Source organism: Pipistrellus kuhlii, unplaced genomic scaffold, assembly GCF_014108245.1.
Source record: "Pipistrellus kuhlii isolate mPipKuh1 unplaced genomic scaffold, mPipKuh1.p scaffold_m20_p_1, whole genome shotgun sequence".
NCBI lineage: Eukaryota > Metazoa > Chordata > Mammalia > Chiroptera > Vespertilionidae > Pipistrellus > Pipistrellus kuhlii.
The window spans coordinates 44,318,643-44,325,645 of record NW_023425404.1 but is presented as its reverse complement, the minus strand read 5'-3'; the positions used below and the strand labels follow the sequence as shown (position 1 = coordinate 44,325,645).

The 7,003-nt window shown below is 42.8% G+C and overlaps 1 protein-coding gene across 2 annotated transcripts in view; it reads left to right on the top strand.

Moving 5' to 3' along the window:
* TMOD2 (tropomodulin 2) overlaps positions 1-7,003 on the top strand; it is a 54,159-nt gene that overhangs the window by 910 nt on the left and 46,246 nt on the right. The gene's annotated exons all lie outside the window — the stretch shown is intronic.

Below are 7,003 nucleotides of genomic sequence, written 5' to 3'. Positions count from 1 at the left end.
CACGAGGCCCTTGGGAAGGGAATGAAGAGAACATCGGAGCAGGTGTTTTTAAGATGGGTTCTTGTCCTGGCTCTGCCATGAAGAAGCTGAGGGACTCTGGGCAAGGCCCTTCCCCTCTCTGAGCCCCTCCCTCCAGGTAAAATGGGACCTCTGGGTAAATGAATTCTAAACCTCTGTTGTCCCAGGACTGTCACATCGGGGAACTGAAGAGAGGAGGATGCTGTGTTCAGCACCATCACGAAAAGCCTGGTTGTGACAGAACAAGTGGCTTTCTCCTAGTGAGGAGCAAAGATTGTTCGTGCTTCGGCAATCTAATCTTTTAAAAAAGTGATTTCCTCTGTTGACGCTCTTTAACCCAATAAATATGCATAGCCACTGTGTTCGTTTTTGTAGATTACTGTAAATTTTGTAGGCAACGTGTTATGTTCGTTTTTTATTTGCTGAGGGTGAGGTCAGGGTGAGGCAGCCATGGCAGACGCGGTCAGTAAGGCTGTGGGGGAAAAGCCCAGCAAGAAGTAACTAGAGAGAATATACACCGTGGAAAGCGAGGGCGGGTGCTGGTGGATTGATGTGAATAACAAATACTACACCACAGAAGGCGTGAGAGAGCCAGAAAACCAGTGCAATGCCAGCCCTGCCGTGACTGATTCAGACAGGGGCTCATCCAAGGCACAAAACCTCTGAGCGAAAGGTTGTTGGAGAACAGGACTCGCACATTATTTCAAAGTGTCTCACCAGAGATGACCTAGGAAACCTGTGCCCTTCCAGTGGTGAGGTGAGGAGGTTATCACTTTAATCTAATGATCAGGCTTACCAGTACCTAGAATGGGTCTCTGGTCAGATGCAATAAGGCCATAACTTCACTATGGTGTTCTTGCCAAAAAGACGGGAGGAAGGGGGAGTGTGGCAGATTAAAATACTCAAGTGATGTGACAACCAGTTCGGGCATGTGAACTTGGGATCCTAGATTAGGGGGCAAAAAAAATACAATAGCTATAAAAGATGATTTGGCCCTAACCAGTTTGGCTTAGTGAAAAGAGAGTCGGCCTGCAAACCAAAGGGTCCTGGGTTCAATTCCCGTCAAGGGCACATACCTCAATTGCAGGCTTCTCCCTCCCCAGCTCGGGCCATGGTCAGGGCGTGTGCAGGAGGCAACCAGTCGATATGTTTCTCTCACATTGATGTTTCTCTCTCTCTCTCTCTCTCTCTCTCTCTCTCTCTCTCTCTCTCTCTCTCTCTCATAAATAAATAAATAAATAAATAAATAAATAAATAAGATTATTTGATGACAATTGGGGAAAGTTGAATATGGACTGAATGTTAGATAATATTATGGGATTTCTTTTAATTTCCTGAGGTGGAGTAGTGGTGCTGTGGATGCATAGGATACTGCCCTTATTCTTTTGAAATGTGGGTGCTAGAGGCAAAGTGTTATGACATCTGGAACTGTCAACTGGTTCAGGAAAAAAGGTCTAAGAGCGGAGAGCAAGCTCAGAAATACAGCAAAGGGATGACATTTGGTGAACCAAAGACAGTGGTATACAGGTACTTACTGTGTTATCCTTTTGCCTTTGGGTAGATTGAAACTCTTGAAATAAAATAATTGGGGGATATTAATAAAATAAACAAGGAGAAAGCACTGTAGAGGGCTGTGTGGTTGGTGACAGACAGCTGCAGTGAAGCTGTGGGGAACTCATCGTAAATCTGTGGATTCAAGTTCCCAACATGAAAATCCTATTGCAGGTATGAGTGGGTCTGGGAAAGTTCTCTTTTTTGGTTTATTTTGGCTACTATCAATCATTGTCTTAGAACACCCCATCTCCTAACTCTAACCTCAAATATTAATAATTCCCAAACCTTAGAAATTCTAGACCTACCCAAGAACCATCTTGAAATACTGTCCCTTTCCTCTCTATGTTCAAGATCTCTGTAAACATAGAAGGACTTCCAGGTGGTGGCTCTTTTTATTTTGAGTTAGGGAGGTGTTGGAGGAAAAACATTCAACTTTTTGATAGAACAGAATTTGTAGGGTTTCCTTCCATTCCCTTTATTTGTAAATCACATACAACCATATGTTTCCTTATTGACTATAAGTGGTTCAAAAGGTTCATAGAAGGCATGTGCAAAAGAGACTTCCTATTTCCAGACCAAGAAAACAGAAATAACTTGTGTTTGTTTGTTTGTTTGTTAATCCTCACCCAATGACATTTTTCTGTTGATTTTTAGAGAGAGAGAGGAAGAGAGAGGGAAAGACAAGAAACATCAATGTGAGAGAAACACATTGATTGATTACCTACTTTTTGTGCCCGAACAGAACCTTTTGTTACAATGATGTTTTTCCTATCCCTGAAATATATATATTCCTGTTTTTAAGTTTTGCCTTCCTGTTTTGGCATCTCTTTCATAAGGTTTGCCAGTATCCCGGATTTCCCTAGTGACAGCTGAACAGAGTGGGAATGAGAGGATCACATCTAGTAGTGTGGATAACAGGCGTTCAGGAAACAGCAAAAGGCTAGGTGTGCTGAGCCTGGACATAGGAGTAAAAGCAAATCTGAGGCACCAGTCCTAAGAAAGGAGACCTCTCATCAGAGTGGTTGGAGGGGCCCAGAGTCTAGTGAGCTGGGCTTTTCTGTTCTGCCAGTATTTGCAAGGAAGACCATCTCTGTTGTGTATAGCTGACAACCATTCTGACTGGGCAGTGCCCATTCCATACCAGTTGCTAAGTGTTTTTTTTGCATCACTCGGTAAGCATTCGTGAGTCAAGGTCCACACTATACCTATAAGTTAAAACAAAGCATTGGTCAACACCTGGGATACCGATGTCAGAGAAAGAGACTAGTTAGGTGGGTCAAAAACTACATAAGCAGGCAGAAGTGAGTCAAAGACAAAAAAGTAGGGAACCCCTAGTGCCAGTCAGTCAGGAATTGAAAAGCTTATAACTTCCCGAAGGCAAGAGGAGAAAACATGGCTAGCACCAATAGGCAGTTAAAAACTAAGATGGCACAGATACCCAAGTGGCATGCACGGAGTTAGGGACAGGGACTCCCCAGCAGACGGACAATAAGGGCAGCAGCAGGGAGTAGAACCTGACAAGAGAATTAGAAACCAGGTGGCAGTCTGGCAGACAGCAAGACTTTCATGCTAAAGCGCTTCTGCTACAGCCAAGAAGTTTCTTGGCTACTTCCTACCCAGGTGGAAACCTATCTCATATTTTCGAAAGCCTACACACGGTGGCTTGCTACACCTGGCAACACTGTCTCAGAGCCCTTATAGGATGCTGCCTTGCTGTTCAACAGACTCTGTCAAGGATCACAGAGGAACAAATACCTCAAATAGAAGATTACCCCCAGACCAAGGACAAATGAGAAATGGTTTTGGCTGAGGATTTGCATGTGGTAGACACTGAACCTAGTACACACTCTATCACATTTAGCATCATCTCCACCTTCTGAGGTAATACTGGCTTTTGCTCATTTTATAGAGAGAGGAACAGAGGCTCAGAGATTTGTCACCCATTTATGGATCTATAACCATTAAACCCAGGGCTGGTTGACTCCAGGGCTCATGCTTTTAGCCTTCCATCTTCTGAATATAGAGGGGGGATGGTCACTGGCGGGCACATTGTTTTAAAAGAAGACTTTTAAAGCACAATTTGAGCTATCCCAGTGGTCAGCAAACTCATTTGTCAACAGAGCCAAATATCAACAGTACAATGATTGAAATTATTTTTGAGAGACGAAAATCGTACGTGCGCACCCGCATGTGGTATTTTGTAGAAGAGCCACAATCAAGGGCTCCGCATGTGGCTCTCGAACTGCAGTTTGCTGACCACTGAGCTATCCTAACTTTTGTGTTGTAAGATTGGCAAGTTAAGCCAAAACCGGTTTGGCTCAGTGGATGGAGCATCAGCCTGTGGACTGAAGAGTTCCAGGTTCAATTCCGGTCAAGGGCATGTACCTTGGTTGCGAGCACATCCCCAGTAGGAGGTGTGCAGGAGGCAGCTGATCGATGTTTCTCTCTCATCGATGTTTCTAACTCTCTATCCCTCTCCCTTCCTCTCTATAAAAAAATCAATAAAATATATTTAATTTAAAAAAATTGGAAAGTTAAGCTCAAATAGTCTTAGATACAAACTTTTCATCCCCCTTTCAGCTTGTTCCCTCCAATTGCCTTGTCACATTTTTTGGCCTGAAATTCCTCCTTATTCCAACTTATTCTCTGTCCTTTTTCTCTTGCAAGAATATTCTAGAATATGGCAGAAGCTATTTGGTTATTTTAAAAATAAATAAATAAAAATTGGGGGATATAAATATCATAGTAAGTAAATAAAGAGATGACTATGCCATCTTAAAAAAGCTAGGTTTCAAAGCACAGGCTGTGTTTTGTACACATCTTTGTATTTACCCACAGCTAGAAAGGAATTAAACATGTAAGATCAATTCAAGTTTTATTGGAAGATATGTAAATATGCTGATTTTATTCTAATTTGTTTTAGAAAATGTAGATTTGGCTCTTTTACAGATTGGCTCTTGTAAAAATTATTATGAAATCTTGAATATGCGTGATAAAGAATAACAATGTCAGCCCTGACTGGTTTGGCTCAGTGGATAGAGCGTCGGCCTGCAGACTGAGAGGTCTCACGTTTGATTCTGGTCAAGGACATGTACCTTGGTTTCAGGCACATCCCCAGTAGGAGGTGTGCAGGAGGCAGCTGGTTGATGTTTTTCTCTCATCGATGTTTCTATCACTCTCCCTTCCTTTCTGTAAAAGATCAATTAAAAATATATTAAAAAGAAAAGAATAACAACTTCTCTCTTGTTAACGACCCTCACTTGAGATTAAATCATTACCAGTACAGTTGAAGTCCAGTCCCCCTTCTCCAATCAAATCTCCGCTCCCCCAATGTGGTCCATCCTTCCCATGAGCAGTCCTTCGTGTCTTCCCGGGGCAGGTATGTACTCCAAAGCAACCCGTGGCACTGTTTTGTCCGTTTAAAAAACTTTTCACCAGGTTTTTACGAGTAGTTTTTGTTTGTTCTTTTGTAAAAATTACTCTCTGGTTTGGATTGGTTTTAATAAACGGGGCTGCTTGTTTTGGCTTTGGTTAATAGTCTTTGCATATAGGCAGGGCCAAAGGCTGGACACTTCATGTTGTATCTGATTTTCCTTTTTCATAGCACAGTTACACAAAGAAGGCAGTGGAAAGGAAGCCACACTCTGGATTTCCTTCTCAGGGCTTGTACCTTTAGGTAATAGTAAGAGTTACTTGAGAGCCCAAGTCATTCTTTCTTCAGCTCCAGTCCCTACTCCTGTTTCCCATTTTCCTGCCATGGCTCAGTATGTGTGTGCCCACCTGGATTCCTGAGGCTGCACTTGGCCTTGCTTCATTCCAGGGTGCACAGGAGTATCTTGTTGCGTGTTAAGCGCTTGCCATGGGACAGACTCTCTTCTGGAGGTGAGGCCGTGGCAGTGCTTTGCAAACTTTCCACTGCGGCATCACTAACAGGAGGAGAGGATAAACATGAACCCTTCTGGGCCTGGGTGGGGCTAGAGCTGGTCAGCCATGAGCCAGAAATCTGCAACTTGATTTTAAAGGCTATGTGAATGCTGTGTTCTTCTCCATAGTGTATCTGTATTTGTTATTAAAAAATAATAGCTAGCTTTTCCCCAAATCTTCAACTCAAAGTTGTACTCCAAGAGGATGTACCTTTTATTTTTTCTCCTCTGGCCTTGAGATCCCTTGGTACATTGACACAACAGATGCAGTTTTACCAGGTGCTGTTCCATAGTATTAACTTATGACTGTAGCCCTGGCTGCTGTGGTTCAGTTGGTTGGGTGTTGTCCCATGCACCAAAAGGTTGGTGGTTTGATTCCCAGTCAGGACACATGCCTGGGTTGTGGGCTCGATCCATGTTGTGCTCTCCCATTGATGTTTCTTCTCTCTCTCTCTCTTCCTCTCTCTCTCTCTCTCTCTCTCTCTCTCTCTCTCTCTCTCTCTCTCTCTCTCTCTCCTTTCTTCTTTCTCTAAAAATCAATAAAAATATTTTTTAAAACCATGTTATTCTAACTACTTAATTAATTGTCTTCTCACTGCTAAACCATAAGCTCATTTGGGGCATAAGCTATCATCTGTTTTATTTGTTCCTGTTGTCCCAGCAGTATCTAGAAAACATGACTTTCTTTCTTTTTTCCTTTTTTTAAATATATTTTATTGATTTTTTATAGAGAGGAAGGGAGAGGGATAGAGAGTTAGAAACATCGATAAGAGAGAAACATCCATCAGCTGCCTCCTTCACGCCTCCTACTGGGGATGTGCCCGCAACCAAGATACCTGCTCTTGACTGGAATCGAACCCGGGACCCTTCAGTCCGAAGCTCTATCCACTGAGCCAAACCGGTTTCAGCTGGAAAACATGACTTTCAATAGATATTTGTTGAATGAATATGCAAACCTGAGCTGGAGAAGGAATATAAAAAATTTTGATATTGTCCCTGTCCTCTGAGAGTTTGAGGTGTATTTGGAGAGAGAAACATAGATGTAACACACATGAAAAGATAATGGGAGAGCAAGAAATGAACAGCAAATTGTTAACATAGGCGATTCGAGTTAAGGAAGCAGAGCAACTTCTATGGGCTTATGTGGCCTCAGAAAATTCCTTGACAGAAGGTGGGGGCATTGGATATAGGAATGAGCTCTGGATTAGTGGGTCCCTTCACCTCTTTCAGCTCATTTCCTTCAGCAGACATTCGTTGCACAATATTTGTTGGATGCCTACTTTTGTTCAAGGCCTGTGCTGAGAGCCAGGATTACAACAGTGACTGAAGTCCCCACCCTCACAAAGATAAACCAGGAAGACAAAGATAAGATAAGCAATTACTATAAAGTCTAGGACAGCTCAGACTGAGGGGTATGCCATGTTGTATCTGATTTTCCTTTTTGGAAGGAAATGGAGAGTAACTCGGGGGATGGAGAGTAACTCAGACCTTGCCTGGGGGTCCGAACA